The sequence below is a fragment of the Olea europaea genome, unplaced genomic scaffold (genome assembly GCF_002742605.1).
Source record: "Olea europaea var. sylvestris unplaced genomic scaffold, O_europaea_v1 scaffold1628, whole genome shotgun sequence".
Lineage (NCBI taxonomy): Eukaryota > Viridiplantae > Streptophyta > Magnoliopsida > Lamiales > Oleaceae > Olea > Olea europaea.
In genome coordinates this window covers 51514-69918 of record NW_019233922.1, presented here as the reverse complement: position 1 = coordinate 69918, position 18405 = coordinate 51514, and the positions used below count along the sequence as shown (strand labels likewise).

Below are 18405 nucleotides of genomic sequence, written 5' to 3'. Positions count from 1 at the left end.
AAATATCGAGACAAGTTGATTATTGCAATATGTCAAGATGCCAACATTCAAATTTACCCTCTTACGTTCGGCATAGTCGATAGTGAGAATGACCTGTCGATGCGGTGGTTCTTTACAAAGTTAAGAGAAGTAATCGGGGAAGTCGAGGACCTTGCATTTATAACAGATCGGGGACAGCCTTTAATAAATGGTATCGCTGAAGTTTTTCCAGATGCACATCATGGTATTGCATGTACCATATTCAAGGCAATCTGAAGACCAGGTATCGAGGCAAAGGTATCGTTTCATTGTTCAGAAGAGCGGCTGAAGCCTACAGTGTTGAAAAGTATAATAAGTTCATGATTGAAATAAGAAGTAAATCATTCGATGCATGGGATTATCTAACAAAAATGGGGATTGAACATTGGACTTTCTCATTTTTTCAGAACATCGATACAACATGATGACGTCAAACAACGCGGAGTCTCTCAATGCATTATTCAAGAAGGATCGAGAATTACCCATTTTTGCACTGATTGATAATATCTGTATCATGTTGCAACAGTGGTTTCACGATCGACGTGCGGAATCACAGAATTGCACGAGCATGCTAGCCACGGCGCAAGGGGAAAAGCTATTCAAAGTTGCAAAACTTGTGAGACAGTTGAATGTCGAACCACTAGACGAGTCGCACTTCTCAGTGGAATGCACAGGTAATATGGCATACATGGTAGACTTAACTGATAACACATACATTTGTAAAGAATTTCAGTTGAAGACTTTTCCGTGTGAGCATGCAATCGCGGTTGCTATGTATCGAGGATTTGCAGCTAGAACATTGTGCTCTCATTATTACACGACTGATTATTGGAGAGCTGCGTATGCTGAGACAATATTTTCTCTGCTAAACTAAACTGAGTGGGAAGTCCTCGACTATATTCGCCCACTCAATACATTGTTGCTACCTTTCATTGAACCGCGTGGTTATGGACGTCCAAATACGTCTAAAATACCATCTATCGGAGAATTTTCTCGACCACGTAAGTGCAGTCGGTGCAAATCAGTTAGGCATACTCGCCAATATTATATAAGTCATGCTCCTCTAAATGATAGTTAGATCATTTGGTAATGTTGTCCATTTGAATTAAACAGTGTTCGCATTTATTATACGATAACAAATTAATTGCTGTCGTAGTTAATAATCTTTCATAATCCATCATAGTGAGTTACAAACATTTCGTAAGTACAACAAATCAATATTTACAGTGTTAACAATTATTTCGTAATTACAAAAAATTAAAACTAATAATTACAATAAATCTATGGATCACTATTCAAATAGAATAAGTCGCACGCCAACTTGTTTCGCCAACTCTGTATCCAGGATTGGTTGATTCCATCAACCTTATGTGCTATACTTAGAAATTCAATGTACTTTAATGCAAAAATGCCACAATCGCCCCTGCAAATGAACAAAAATGAGTTCGATCAGTACCGTGTAGCAAAAAAATTTAAGTATTAAATTTTAAAAAATTTAGAGCCACTTATGATATTGTCTGCATCGCTGTGATCGTATCCTACACGATGGCTAATATGTCATTCACAGTCAATCCCACCTGTCTAGCTATCATAGGGATAAAAACAACAATTGGCTCCAAATTTTGCTCAAGCTGACCCTGGGTCGTACATGTATATAGTAGACTCATCGAACACAATCTCCAAAGCCATGCAGTGATGATTCACGATCACTGGTATGTACATATGTGTACAACCCTCCCATGACTTCCCCCCGACATGTGGCCACATCCCCATGGTCCACTCAAGCAGGTAGTCGGGCACCGCGTACTCCTTGCGAGCATGTTGGAGTGACTGGTACTCAATGTCAATGCTTCGTCCGAGCTCCAAATTGAGTATGACTTGGCCAGGTCGATGTGCTACATTAAAAAATAGCAATACAAAATGGATTATTTCATTGCATAAACAAACTATGATATACAAGTCATAAAAATTAACAGTATGACTACTTCACTTACATCGTCAGCAAGCCAGGCATCTGAAGTGATGATGTCGTGGAACCACTTATAAGTATCGGAGATCGTCACAGTACCGATTGTACAGCTGGTCCTGACAAAAAAAACAGAGAAATGTTAAAAAAGCGTATACATGTAACGATCACTGGTATGTACTAATATCATGAATGCTAACCCTGGCAACATTCTTCTCCACTCCGTCTCGAACACTTTTCACTTAGTATGGTCCACCTCCCGAAATAGGTTGGGGATCGTCCCATCGACGAACCTCCTCCTTTTCGTCTCAGCCGTGACGGGAGAAACAATGTACTGTGACGACACTCTCGGCCTCTTGCCTACCACCAGCTCCGGCAAGTCAACAACATGTTTTTTTAGCCCAGTCACGGTCGTCGTCCTCTCCTCGCCTACCTCGGGCATCGTCCTCTCCTCCGCCCCGATGATCGCCACCTCCTCCACGCTTTCCTTTTCCCCCGTCCCCGTCGTCACCACCTCCTCGATCGTCGCTCCCGTTTTCGTTCCCGAGGGGCCCACCACCTCATCTACCCGTGTCAACACCACCTCCTCAACCCCCTTCATCCGCCATCGTTGGCACCACCTCCTCGATCGTCGTTCCTATCCCCAATGGGGCCACTCCCACTTCCGACCTCGAGGCCATTACCTCCTCCGCCCTCAGGGCCTTCCCTCTCCACCCTCGAGTCCACCCTATCCTTCATGGACCGAAAAAAGGAGTTCTATGCATCCTCCGACCACCACCGTGGATGACCACCATCTCTATCCTCTTGATCACCCCCCGATCGTAACCTCCGTCAACCCATCGTCTGCCTACTATATCACCTCGAAGTGCTGTCACCTCATCATGAAGGTCCCCTAAATGCCCACGTAGCATTCGAACATCATCAGCTATATCCTAGACCCTCCCTACCAACTGATATCCCAGATCTTCGACCCACTCCACCATATCTCGATGTAGTGCGCCAACCTCCTCTGATATAACTCCTATCAGCTCTCGACGCAGCGCGCCGACCTCCTGCACCATAAATCAGTCAGGTGATGGTACAGATCATCAGAATAATCACCCTGAGGGGGAGGAAGTGACGCTGGCGGCGGAGGTGATGCCCTCAGTGGAGATGATGCTCTCGGCGAAGGTGATGTTGCCGACGGAGGTGATGCCTGATCAACTGGCTCGCAGTTCTATACAAACTTACATATTATTAACTTATTCAATAATTGCTTACTCATACAAAATATTAATCAATAATTCACTTACACAGTCTCGATCGGGGATCAAATTGGACATCTGGTCGTCTTAGGTGTGCTGAACAGCTACTTCATGCACGAGACCCTGTGCCTCCTCCTCCATTGATGACGTCAAATGAGCTATTACTTCAAGCTGACATATTGACATTTTAAAAAGATAAAATCATGTAATGTTAAACTATGTACAATATAAATCACAAATTTATAATACTCACATAAGGGTTATCGAGGAGAGCCGATAACTATTTTTCAGTGGGACATCCCTTCGCTCGAGATGCTCGCCAGTGGTGCATCCGAGGGCAGCGTGTCTCCTCTCGTCGCGTAAAGCGAGTACCCAATATGTGGACGGTCTCATACTCCCAGACCTGCAACACATAAATTATTGCATACAAATTCAATAGAAAAAATATTTTAACATTGATTGCGTTAATCATTTACCTGCAGCGCCAAGGTCCCTTAGGCTAGTACAGTCTAGTGAAGATGTGGACGGTGTTCTTGAAACATCGGCGGCCCCATGGATAGCTGTTGAAGCGATCTATGTCGTCGACGATCTCGAGGTGGAAGAGGTTGATCGTAGCCTTCTTGTGGTGACATCGCATCACGCTCTCAATGATATAGACCAGACCTAACTTCAGTTTGTCCAACATCTCGTCACACCTCCTGATCGCGTTCATCAGCTGAGGCAAAACCACCGCCCCTATCCCTGTAAGTAAGTGTCCTACAACATATTTCTTCTCTGAGTCCCGTCGCTAGCTGCCTCATCGCCCGTAATCTTCAATCCAGTCAGCAGAGCAAACTCGAACATGGAAAAGCTAGCGAATTTGCCCCCGAGGTCGAAATGGAAGGCATCACCGTTAACTGGACTCAACAGCCGACATAAAAGAGTATCGATCATCTAACTCGAATACTGCAACTCTCTCATAGGGTATAGAGGCCACGGAAAGGACTGACGCAGCATATCTGCATGCTGGTCGTCCAGCAGCTCCAGGACCTGTGTGAAGCTATCAAAGTTATCGTTCCACGTAACTTTGCCTGACATCTGTCTCAACTCTGCATCTAGATAATAATACATTATGCAAAAATTGAAACAGAATATTAGAACATTGTACATGAAATAATGGAATGAAGCATAATAACCCAAAATTAAGCGAATCGAATTTTTAACCGTATTTTTATAATCACAAATATCTTTACATAAAAAATTATAAATAAAATGAAAATTTAAATTTTAAAATAACAAATTTCTTTACATTAAAATTATAATTAAAAAATGTAAATTTAAAATAAAATTACAATTACAATTAAATTTAACATAAAAATTTGAAATTAGAATTAAAAAAGTAATTTTAAAATTAATTTTAAAATAAAAAATTTCTTTAAATTAAAATTATAACTAAAATGAAAATTTAAATTTAAATTAAATTTAAATTAAAAAGTCAAAATTTAGATTAAATAATTAATTTGAAAATAAATTCTAAATTAACAAATTTCTTTAAATTAAAATTAAAATTAAAAAGAAAATTTAAAATTAAATTAAATTAAATTAAAAACTAAAATTAAATTTAAAATAAAAAATAAAATTTTATTTTGAAATTAATTTTAAAATAACAAATTTCTTTACATTAAAATTATAATTAAAAAATATGTAAATTTAAAATAAAATTACAATTACAATTATATTTAACATAAAAAGTTGAAATTAGAATTAAAAAATTAATTTTAAAATAACAAATTTCTTTAAATTAACTGGCTGTTAGTTGGCCGACTGCAACCAAAATCCATCTCCACTCGTCGGATTCCACCATTTTCGACGAGTTGGAGCTCCCCAAACACCAAAAATTGGCCAATACACTTCATCTATACGCAAATCTACTCTAAGCCCTTGTTTGTTTCTCATTATTTGCCCATTATAATTAAAAATATGACTGTTATCCATCACATCAAACCACCATATTTGACTTTCTATCTCTTGTGTGGGGCTCGTAACAGATATATTTTTCATTCTCATTTTTTCATTAATGTGTACCAAACGGGGCCTAAATCATGCATTTCATATCACAAAAATCATATTCCAACCAATAATTTAACTAAAACTCAACAAAATCCAATAATTTAATTATAATTTCACAAAACTAATCTTTACAACTCTTAAAAGTCGACAACCGGAAGTTCTTTGGTGAGGGAGATGTCTGGACTGCCGACTGTCAGTGAATTTGATTTTTCCTTTTCAAACCGTCGACAAAGAAAGAGAGGAAGATAGAGGAGTATTTTTGGAAAGGTGTCTTTAAATTATGTGTTTTTTTTTTTTTTTTTTTAAATAAGTCAAAGGTCAAAGTGAAAATAAGGTGGATCAAATGGCAATTTTCACTTATTTCCTCTATTTTCTATCTCATTGAATCACGTCTCCACCTCTCTTCTGGCCGATTCATTACTATTTTTTTTCACCTCTTTTTGTTGATTTAACCACAGATTCATCCCCAAGATATCCATCTATTCTCTGTTGATTTTACCACAGGTTAATCCCCAAGATTTCCATCTATTTTTGTCTATTATATTCTTCTATATGTTCTACAGATTCCATGTGAAATTTAGGAATAAAATGTTAGCATCGACGATTTGAATCAGTGGAGAATCTGGAGATTGTTTCTCCTTCACTTCATTAATAAGGTATTTTTTTTCTCTTTTTTTTTTTGTATTTTTAAATTGGATCGTCGCAGTAGAGGACTCTCTGCAAATCTGTGCTTCATTGCTTTTCTGTTTTCTCCACATATTTTCCCTTCTATTATGTGTGTTTTTGCAGTGTGACTTGATCTTGTAATAGTGTCATTTATGGGATTAATTTTATTTTTTTAGATGATTATTCTTGTATTTTGAAAAATATTTATTTTGAGACAAAAGAAATTATGAAGTATTTTAAAGTCTTGTGGCTTCTTATTGATAGGGGTGTTTGATTTTGTTGGTAATTATTAAAAACTGGCGTGAGTATAGTCACTATACAAGATTTGTTTATATATTCAATGGCTACCTCGTGTTTCAATCTGTTTCGACCGTGCAGGTCTAAGAGCAAATCTTTATTAATTCCTTCTACTTCGAGTCTCGAGAACACAGTTAAGCAATGATGCAAATAATATGGAGAGGAAAAGATTTGACAGTTAGGAATCTTGGTCAATGATATTGGATTCTGAGAATGTTTGAGACTTGGGAAGCATCTGAAGATCAAGAGGAATGGACGACTGATCTTTCTCAGTTATTTATCGGCAATACGTTTGCTTCTGGTGCACATAGTAGAATTTACAGAGGAATTCATAAGCAGAGAGCAGTTGTTGTAAAAATGGTGAGAATTCCAACTCATAATGAGGAAGCTAGAACTTTACTTGAACAACAATTCAATTCGGAAGTTGCCCTTCTTTCACATCTTTATCATCCCAATATAGTGCAGATTAGATTTCCTTATATCTTTGTGAATAATGAAAATCATACATTTTAGATAAACTAGTCATTCTGGAACAACACACAAAATTTCAACTTCTTTTTCGTACTTAATCCTGTCAATTCCAACCTGCCAAACATGTCTTTAATATAGTAATTTAGACTTTGTTTTGATGCACTTTTGACAATAATAGTATTTCAACAACTAGTCAATACCATTACCAGCAAATGATTTTGACAAAATTAATTTAGCTTGCATTTAGTTCACGTTTTCTTAGTGTCAAAGTTTGATCAGATTGGTGGATTGACCTCTAGGGCAACAACCTAACGGAGAAGCTCTACTGTTATGGTTTTAGATGATTATAAAGCATAAAATCTTCACAACTAGCAATTTAAACATTTAAAATTTCATTTGCCCATTGCAATGTGGAAATTTTGGACTTGGTTTATATTGCTCCCCTTCACATGATAATGTGGGCAAGTGTTTGAAGCTCCACCACCAACAACATCGTAAGTTGTTATCTAAGATTAGTAATAGTATTTCTGTCACTTGCTTGAGTTGTTTTGTCATACTAAGTTATGCAAATGCTGTTTGATAGAATATTAAGCACTATTGAAGTACACATAATTGAGTTTTTCATCTTTAAGGATATTTAAGAGCTTTTACTTCTTGTCAGCATAGTTTCCAATGACAAGTATGGTTTGGTTTCTTCCATCACTCTTCCTAGGTTGCAACCAGATAATCATAATATGTTGGTTTCATGCTCCTTGGGTTGTCAATTTGGTTCTGGTCCCGTCTTGTTTCAAGGTATGTCGATTTCCCATTTGGCTTTTGTGATTTGGTACGATAACTTTGGTGTTTATTGGTCTTGGGAGTGGCACTGGCACTTGTATTCTAATCCAACATTATGGTAGCATTGATTTTTGCTCATATCAATTTCCTTCACTAATTAGAGTTTTGACTTTTTTTTAGTTTACATTATTTTTACAATTTAACAAGTGTTTCACTTTGTTAAGTTCCAGATTTAAATGCATCGTTGGTTTGATGGATGTCTACTCCGGACAAGTTGCAAGAATTTAAGAAACTTTCTTTTGAAGATCTAGAATGAGATAATTCTAATTTAATTTTGTATTTCCTTTTCAAGTATGTATTGCTATTAGTATATAACATAATTATATTTTTCTACTAAACAACTACACTTGTCTATTTCTACAAGACATTATTGATGTATGTTTTGGAATTTACTATTGCCTTGATTATTGTTTATATTTTTATTCCAAAAGATAATGCTATTGAGTACGTATACATTACAATAAAAGCTATAAATATAATACACACACACACACACACACACACTATGAAAAAAGAATGCTATTGAAGATGTATCATAACGATTAAAGAATGTTATTAAAGCCAAAATTATAACAAAAAAAATGCTATCGTATAAAAAATATGAATTATTGCACGAAAAGAATGCTATAATTATTAAAACCATGACAATAAAAGAATGCTATTTAAAAGTTTTTTATAGCACTTTATAATAACATTTAAAAAATATTATAATAGAGGTACGACTTTTAATAACTTCATCTACAATAGCATTTCGGAAAATACTATAGAATATAATCGATAGCATTTTTCGCAAGCTATAGATGAGTTGATAGTTGGACCGGAAAATCGATGACCTAGCCAAGCAAATTAATTTAATAGAAATGTACTTGACTCAGTCAAAATCGAGCTTTGATTAAGTAAACCAGGGTTTTAACTGGCCCGATTGACCGGTTTGATTGAGTTTTGAAATTCTCTTTCAAAATTTTTGGGTCCAAGGAACTTTGGATCTCTAAGGAAAATAATGGGTTCCTCATCATTGGAACACAAAGTGCTTTAGTATTATTTATGTGCAATAACATATGTCTATCTAAAGAGTCACTCATAGGTTTTCTAAAAATACTTTTTTAAAAGAACTTTGATCGACCTAAATAATTATTGAAAAATAACTTAAAAACTTTAATTTTACCTAAAAAAAATTTATACTCTATATTTTTTTGTAGAATTTTATACAATGACCCAACAGTCCGACCATTGACTAGTCATTTCGACTAGTAACCTCAAACCCTATACCTTGTTCGAATCGATGTTCAGTTCGAATCTAATAACTATGATAACAACCATATAACAAGAGAGACATTTAGATTTTGTAAACTTCAGCGTCATGCTTTTTACATGTCAAACTGACAATCACAAATGCTATGCTACTCATGAGTTCACCGAGCAATTATTCAGTATCTGCAAAACATTGGCTCATGTAAGTTATATTTACAAGTTGATAACAAGTCAAACATTTCTTATCACTAGATTTTTTAAAACATGACAACTCTACTTACAATGAAAGGTACCGGTAGCCTTGCATTAAATAGAAAACAAGCTACCAATAGCCTTTTTTCCAAATCAGGGCGGCTTGTCTCTATTTAATTAAAAACATTTCGAACTTATATAAAATTGTTCCAATGATCATTAAAAATAAGTCTTCTAATCTTTCGAGTCATCGTTTACTTACTTTGACTTCACATTTGATCAAAACTAGTAATCGAGTGCGAAAATAAACTTTTAACATAATAACAACAACAATAGGGGGAAACATAAGGTAGATCCCCTTTCATTGATAAAATACATTTTTCCCTTTTACAAAATATGGCTGCGAATCGAATTACAACTTAGCGACATCGAAATATTAGTACTTCAACTCCCGCCTCAACTATAATTATAGAACTTTAGTCACAACGAATAAAGATTGATGCATGTAATAGTTAGTCAAATATAAAATAATTTGCATCGAAGTGAACATGCAAATGCCAAGTGTCACATAACAGGCATTGAAATCAATATTCATGTCTGGATCTCTTTCAAATATGCCCCAATAAGCCTTGAAATGAACATGCATGTGCCAATTTCTCATTGTACACAAACATTCAAATTGAAAATATTCTGCTACTTTCGGATATAGGCCATACCCCAAAAGCGAATTGCCTTTGACTTTCATTAGGAGACATGTTAGTTCCATTTTGTCTCAGATAGCAACCTCGTGGCCTAGTGATCACAAACATCAGCTCCTAATCTCCCTATATCCATAAAATTGAGGGACCTCATCATTTAAGTCTTCTAAAAAGGTTGAACCCCAACCTTAAGGGTCCCCCACCACTCCTGCTCTGGAGTATCGTGAGGTAGGTAAATCGCAGGTTATGCCTCCAAGGATACAGGGTGGAAGGCTGCTTGTACACTTGCACTTACTCAAGAGCCAAATCCATATTTCAGGATTCGAACCCTTGACGCGCTAGCCTCAAGCAAAGTTGCACAGAGGGGGCCATCATTTAAGCTGACTTGGAGATGTGCCCTGGGGGGCCATCATTTAAGTCTTCTAGTTCTTATGCACAGAGGTTTTAGATCTGTAGTGATCAAGTACTATAACATGTAGCAAGCCTGATCTCCTGCTTTAGTAGGCAGGATAAAAACTTTCACGAACCTTATTTATGATCAGGGCAGGAGATCAATTTTATAACTGGTAGTATGCATTAAAACGTCTCGATGGATTACAATCTAGCATGTAATCTTAAAAAATCTCTTCGGCATTATTTATCGAACATCTGTGGGGGATGGATGTATTCTCAACAATCTTTAACCAAAATCATCAAACACTTAGAAAAACTTCATCTCAACTCAAATGAGTAAGTATCTAATCAAATAAACACATTACATATAAGAAATTCCATCTAACATAAAAATTGCACAAATCGAAATTTACTCATAAATTAAGGATTAAGCTTTTGATTAAAACCTGAAAATAAGAAATGTTAAGATTAAAATGAGTAGAAACATATTATAAGCTTATCCTTAAATTTATGAACAAATTTCTACATGAGGAGTTGAAAAAAATCTAAAAAATAGTGGTGCATGAATACTGGACAGCATTCTCTGATTCGCCGACAAAATAGGCTACCAGTAATTTAGAAGACAAAAAATATCAGGCTACCTAACTAGTATCCACCATCCAGTATCATCTTCTCCGGTTGATTAAAGAGGCTCCTTCTCCCATTCATTTAAAACTCCATGGATTTTCCAAGAAAGTTCATTTCCAAGTTTTAAAAATTTTATTCTAAAGGTTTTTCTAAGTATTTTGAGAGTGTTTATAGGAAGGGGCGTGTGAGCATTGGATCCGACTTATTTGTGAGCGGTCAAGATGATTGTTTGTGAGTACAAAGTTCAACCAGCAGGAGCATAATTAAACTACAATTTTATGAAGTGGAAGTGTAGTACAAAATCACAAAACCAAGAAGGAATAGAAAAGGAAATCAGAGGCGAGTATAACTCTTTCTTTAAGATAAATTACACCGTTACGGTGCTCACGGTTGAATGACAAATGTCTCCCAAGATACAATGGATACACACTTGTGGTAGCAGCACTTCAAACCACAAGAACGATGAAACTTCAACGGAATTTTATCTCTACAAAGGAATGTTATGAGAATGAGAGAAAGATGAATTGCAAGAGAAGAACTGATGCTCAATGCAATGGTATACTCAAAACCACGCCCAAATGTTCCTATTTATAGATGTAGAAAGGGTGTAAATAAAGTGGTGTAAACCAAAACATGCATCCTTTTAAAAAGTTGCAATACTTAGTCAAAACCTCCTTTAGAAAAATTGCAACACTTCATTTCTTCCAACTTTGGATTGCAATTTCTCATTCATCCGGAATTGGTTTCGAGATTTCAAATATACCACGAAGATCTCCTCGATAAGTATAATAAGTTAATCTATTTACTTTTGTAATTTAACCATCGGATTAAGTTCGAATATTTGGTCGAAATTGAAACAAAGTCACACCTTTTCATACTTAAGCAAAAAATTTTTTCGGTTGATTTTTGAACCAATTTCAACAATCCCCCAAATGAATGGAAATTTGAGTATGCACATGCAATGCTATGATATGATGCATTGTAGAGAGAGAGAGAGAGAGAGAGAGAGAGAGAGAGAGAGAGAAGAAAGCTATTGCATCGGGCATCTGGCCTTAAACCTCCCGCAGTAAAATACTATCGGACTTACTCGACTAAGTGGTGAACGTGATGTCTTGAACCATTCAGCATTTGGTGTAAGCCAAGACAACGATGCTCACACAGATGTCTTCCTTATTCCGTACTTGTTTCTCATGACTTGGTTCATTTTGGCCCTGAACCCATCTCGATTTCATAAGTGTTTAAAGAATTCAAACCTCATATAATTCTTATTTAAGCAGCCACACTTCATACTTACATAAATGACCTCCTATTAAAAGTATTCTGCCCTACTCCACTTGACTTTAGTCAAGATATAGGAATCATTAAAAAATTAACTTAACCTTTAACCACTCTGCAGAAAGCGCTTTCGCATCATAGGAATGAGTTAGGAAATTTGATTTCCTAAGTGCTTTATGGAACCTCACAACTTAGTTGTCCCTTTGAACCAAGATCTTGGGATCTCCAGTCAACAAGGTAGGATTACCATTCTAAGGACTCTAACGTAGTAGACTTTATCTCATTCCCTTCGATATGTAGTATTCTTGATCTCTCTTAGTAAATCTCTTTTAAAGGTACATTGAGTTTACACTATTGGGATCAACTGATTAACAGTATTATGTCTAGAGATATGTGTCTATATTTACCATTATATGTGACTTAGTATCTTATCAAATATAGCTAGCCAACGATCGATTTATTTAATAGATACACATTGTTAACACCAAGAAATTCTCTCATGAAGCTACATGCTTCTTTTTAGCTTTATCTAAAGCTTTTATCAATTTCAAACACGATTGGAGGATTTCTTATCATTACACTAGTCAATCATTTCTTTTAGTTGAAGGGCTTTCAATTTCCAATATTGAATTATCACAATGTATTTGAACTTTATGAATATTATTTAAATATTCCAATTGTTCTTACTTCTTCTAGCCCTTTTATTAGCGGATTGACTATCACAGTGTATACTTATGGAACATCTTCGAAGCCGTTCTACTTATTCTTTGACTTTATCCAAAGCAATGAACTCAGATTCCATAGGTGATCGAGCAATACACATTTGCTTTGTCGGTTTTCATGAGATAGCAGCTCCACTAAGGATACTAACATAACCTATTGTGGACCGGGAATCCTTCATGTCGGATATCAAGTTAGCATCACAATATCCTTCGAATACCATAGGATATCTTGTGAAATGTAATCTATGGGTCATAGTATACTTCAAATACCTAAAGACCTTTGTTAATGCCACCCAATGATTGTGATATGGCCTAAATTACTCGTGAATCTACTAAGTAATATCTGGTCAAGTACAGTTCCTAATATACATTACACTGTCAATCACTTGTGAATACCTTAGTTGTGACATGTTTTCACCTTTATTCTTGACAAAGTGTAGACTTGTGTCAATACGAGTTTTCGCGAGACTTTCTTCAAATACTTCAAACTTCTTGTAATGAGATTGGGGAAGTACAATTCTTTCAATATTCTAGAGATCTTTAACCCTAGTATTATATTTGTCACACCCATGCCCTTCATGTCGAAATGCTTTATTAGCATTTTCTTGATGTTTCGACTTATTTAAACTTACATTTTCTTTATCTTTGTAAGGAACCAATTTTTCAAAGAATATCGTCTTCCTTGATTCAATTATGGTACCCTTGTGTACATCCAATTTGTGTATAAAGAAATGATATGCACTATTATTATTGACGTATCCAATAAATATGTAATTAATTATTTTGGGATCAATCTTTATTTGTTTAGGCTTAGGAATTTCAGCATTTGCCAAACACCCCTACACTTTTAAGTGTTGGTAGGACGAATGATGACTTTTCTATAACTCATATGGAGTTTCTCCCATTTCTTGATAGGTATAGGAAATTGTAAATTTAAACTAATTAAGTTACCCTCACAATTCCTAAATTAGGAATATATATGCAAGTCGTAGTTTTACTATTACATCCACACGTCTTGAACTTTTCATATAAGTTATCAAGTATTTACGATAACCCCTACATTTTTAGGTTATACTTGAACTTAGAGTTATCAACTCCTTCATAGTTCAATCCATTTATCACTTAGATAATATTTATATCGAGTGTTTCATGAAAGTCTATGTACTTTCAAAATAATGATCATCGATTCACACAAATGAAAACTCATTTTCCATTTGAAGTTGTACTTCAATCAACTATAATAATTTGATTATTCAAGTCACATCAAGGTCGTCACATAGATTAGCAACGCTTTCAAAGCATAAACCAACTTGGTTCCACACTTGAAGTAAAATTCAACAATAAAGAAGACTAATAATCTTCAAACATGTGCAACTTTTCATATTTGTGACATTTCACGTAATAAGGTGCATATTCACCATATAATAACTCAACCATAGGTTGACATGTTGTGTTCTCAAAAGTCACAACCCTTCAAGAGGACACACCTCTTTGAATTAATTTCTATGAGGAGACATACTCCTTGGAAACTAACCAAATCAAAAGTTATGATTTTCCATATGAAAGGACACACCTTTTTATCTAGAATATTTCATAATATTCTTCACAACTTTGCATAACGTAGTTTTTATCCTTAAAATTTGGATGTCATTTTTCAATCATTAAATTCAAGGATATCAGTACCACCGTCAATTATAGACAATGTTTGTGCTTCTATAAATAGTTTCACATTCCAATAATTGGATAAACAATAATTAGGATAAAAATCATTTTGCCATACTCTTATGCAAATATAGTTTAGCATAAATCATCTCATTTAATTTTATCAAATTAATTGAGGCTCAACAATTTATCATGTAATTTTCCATATTCCTTTGAAGGAATAATCATTAACCAAAGTAAATAAATAGCAACTTATATTCCAAATATTTATACATTTACTGTATAGATTTATTCCATCCATATGAATGTTGATGTTCTGTGCCATAGCCATATTTGCAATCTTATTATCACAACACGAGTTGGCATATCCACAATTAAATTAACAATGACCGGCACCAGCATCATGCAATTCCACAACTAAGTTGTTCATTTCAAATAAAATGAAATTGACGTAACTCTAATCAGTTGCATTCATGCAGTCAATTATATTCATGATACCACACATTTTTTCATGAGTCAGAATGACAAAATAATAATAATAATAATAATAATAATAATAATAATAATAATAATAATAATTCCTTACACAGATTTGACGTCCAAAACTCAGATTATTATGTAAAATTAATTCAGACATGCCTAAGTACAGACTTGACATTAAATTGTTTCGTGCCAAGCAAAATTGAATGGACGCAGTCACGCAAATAATATTGCCAAAAGTCACATGCTTTTTAAAGTCTATAAACTTTTGTGGTAAAGACCGGATTCCATAATTACACACATTCAGGATCACACCTTTCAAGAGTAAATTAATTGTCTTTAATTTGATCACAAGTACGAGCATTTATTAGTGTTGTATAGATGACAAAACACAACATTTAGATTTTTGTGACCAGCCAAAATGATTGTTTTAAAAAAAATAAAAATCAAAGACACTTATTGGCAACCATCAATAATATATACAAATCTTATTTACATTCCCTCCATTGGTGGCACGAGTTGATCAGGAAATATTGAACAAATAACATATAAACATCATAATAATAGGTAAACAAAATTTGAGGCATTTTTAGTTAATAATGCAGTCCCGACAACAAAAGTTGTCATCATACCGTTTCAGAGATATAGTTGGATTACAACAACTGATGCCGTGTACCACGTAATTTTCATAGATTTTGCAAATATGGATCAAACATAAATTCACATGAACATAAATGAATATAAGATCATGCAATTTTTAATTATATATATACTTCCAATCCCAGATATGTTTATCCATAAAGCAATGTAAAATTTATTATAACAGAATTAAACCATCGGCATATTTATTTCCAAACTGACCGTAGTTGTACCTTAAAGTGGTCTTATAGGCCTCCATTAGTAACACTGAAAATAGATCATAGAAAAGACGACCTACGGATTTTCCAGAATCAGATTCCAACAAGAATTAGAACATAAAATGTACTGAATAGATTGATTTAAAACACCAAATAGCCACTGAGAATTTGGCTTAAGTTTGTTGGATTCAACTTATTTGTGAATGGTCAAGATGATTGTGTTGTGAGTGCAAAGTTCAACCCGCAGGAGCGTAGTTAAACCACAATTTTATGAAGTAGAAGTGTAGTACAAAACCACAAAACCAAGATGAAATAAGTAGTAGAAAAGGAAATTCGAGGTGAGTATAACTCTTTCCTTAAGATAAATTGTCCCGCTACGGTATTCACGGTTGAATGACAAATATCTCCCAAAATATAACGGATACACACTTGTGGTAGCAGCACTTCAAACCACAAGAATGACAAAACTTCAATGGAATTTTCCCTCTACAAAGGAATGTTATGAGAATGGGAGAAAGATGAATTGCAAGAGAAGAATGGATGCTCAATGCAATGGTGTACTCCAAATCACGTCCAAATGGTCCTATTTATAGATGTAGAAATGATGCAAATGAAGTAGTGTGGGTCAAAACATACATCCTTTCAAAAAGTTGCAACACTTAGCCAAAACCTCATTTTGTAAAATTGAAACACTTCATTTCTTCCAACTTTGGACCGCAAATTCTCATTCATCTAGAATTGGTTTCGAGATTTCAAATATACTACGACAATCTCCTCGACGAGTAGAATGAGTTAGTCTATTTACTTTTGTAATTTAACCATCGGATCAAGTCCGAATATTTGGTCGAAATTGACACGAAGTCACACCTTTTCATACTTAACCAATTTTTTATTTTTATTTTTATTTTTTTTTCGGTTAATTTTTGGACCAATTCCAACAGTGAGAGAGGTGGAGAGAATAGCAGTGGTGATTATTATCTTGGAAGTGGGGTTTTAAACAGAGGAGTAAGCTTCTTCTTCTTCTTCTTTTTCTTTTTTTCCGTAAAGATTTATTGTGTTCTCAATCTTAATAAAAATCAATTGTATATTAAAACATAATGGTTGAAGCTTGTAATAAGTTTCTTGTATGTAAAGAATTTTTTGTGTTCTCAATCTTAACAAAAATCACGTATGCATTAAAACATAATGGTTGAAGCCATTAGTACGTTGCTTATGCACATTTTCACATAAAACTTCACATTTCCCCATAATCCTAAAATAATTCACTTTTTAAAATGATCAAGTTTTGAAAATAAGTTGCCTTTCAAAAATGTAAAAGCACTTATTTTTCCCACACATATATGCTTACACGTGCAAATAAGCTAACAATCCATAATCATTTTTTGAATCAATTTATCAATGGCTTGTATCTAGGAAGGATCACGGGAGTACAAAGGCACTAGAGGACAAAATCCAATGTTCGACAAAAAATTCTCAACAGATTTTTCAACTAAGTCCGATTTTCATCTAATTATTCGGGGGACGAGCTCGGGTCTTAAGGGTACATTCCTTATACCACCTCAGAGGACTCATCATTAGATTTGCAACGAGAGAAGAATCGGTTTGATCAGATAACGATAGAGGACGTCCGATCATCCCAAATATAACTACTCAAACATAAAATCTGCACACTCATAAAACTTTCAACAATTAACATTTCGGGGTGTTGCTTAGACATGCGATTTGAGGCATCTATATGACTTGGAAAATATGCAAATTGTATACCATAATGAAGGTCTCAATGTGAACTTTGAGACGTTCTAACATGCAAAGGCTACCTATGAACGTACGTGATGAGTGTAATAACGTCACAAACATGGCTGCCCCGTAGGGCAAACTGTCCCAAAACTTCCAATTTCTAACTTATTGGTTCACGGTCCTAAATTTCTGATTTTTGATCAATTGAGTCCTCAAATAAATCATACTTTTTAAATCAAGTCGCTCAGTAATTTATTTTAATCCCCATTTTTCCCCTACTTTTGGATTTAAATAATTTTAGAATAACCACATCTAAAAATCAACTTTTCACCTACAAATAATTACCAACAAATATCCATTGGTAAAAGTATTAGACTTTTAACTACAAAAATCACAAACGAAATTTTAGTTGGTAAAAGTGGTGGCTCTTTATCAACGGATATTCTGTGCCTAATGTTCTTGTTTAATAGACATACTATTTACCAAAAATATTTTCGGTAGGTGATATAATTCAACTTTTTGTTTTTCTAAAGTGTCAACATTTCACCAATGGATTTCCTGTGAGTGAAGAGTAGCCCATATTACCAATGGAATTTTTGTAGCTAATATTAATCACTTTTAATAATTAAAAAATTCAAACATTCTCCTAAGGAATATCCGTAGGTGAAGGGTAATTAATTTTATCAAAAAAAAAAAAATCAGCTTAATTCATATTATCCACAAAAAATCCATTGATGATATTAATCAATTTTGATAATTAAAAAAAAAAATCAATCATTTGCTACTAAATATACATAGTTGAAGGGTAATAAAATATAAATAATTATTTGCACAATAGTACAATATAATACAGTCCAACCAAAGAAATTCTTATCCTACATCGAAAAATTACAATAAAGTTTTTGGGTGTTTCCTTCTATAAATTTGTGGTCCAATAAGTTATTAAACAACTTTTTGGGCCTT

The 18405-nt window shown here is 34.5% G+C and overlaps 1 long non-coding RNA gene across 2 annotated transcripts; it reads left to right on the top strand.

Annotated features, from left to right (window-relative positions):
- Window positions 1-5623: 5623 nt before the first annotated feature.
- Window positions 5624-7940, top strand: LOC111377226. 2 transcript variants are annotated; one of them, XR_002699679.1, is made up of 3 exons: window positions 5626-5933; window positions 6322-6600; window positions 7424-7940. It is a non-coding gene; the product is annotated as an uncharacterized LOC111377226 (long non-coding RNA). The 2 variants fall into 2 exon arrangements; XR_002699678.1 differs by having other exon boundaries at window positions 5624-5933; window positions 6322-7940.
- The last annotated feature ends 10465 nt before the right edge of the window (window positions 7941-18405 follow it).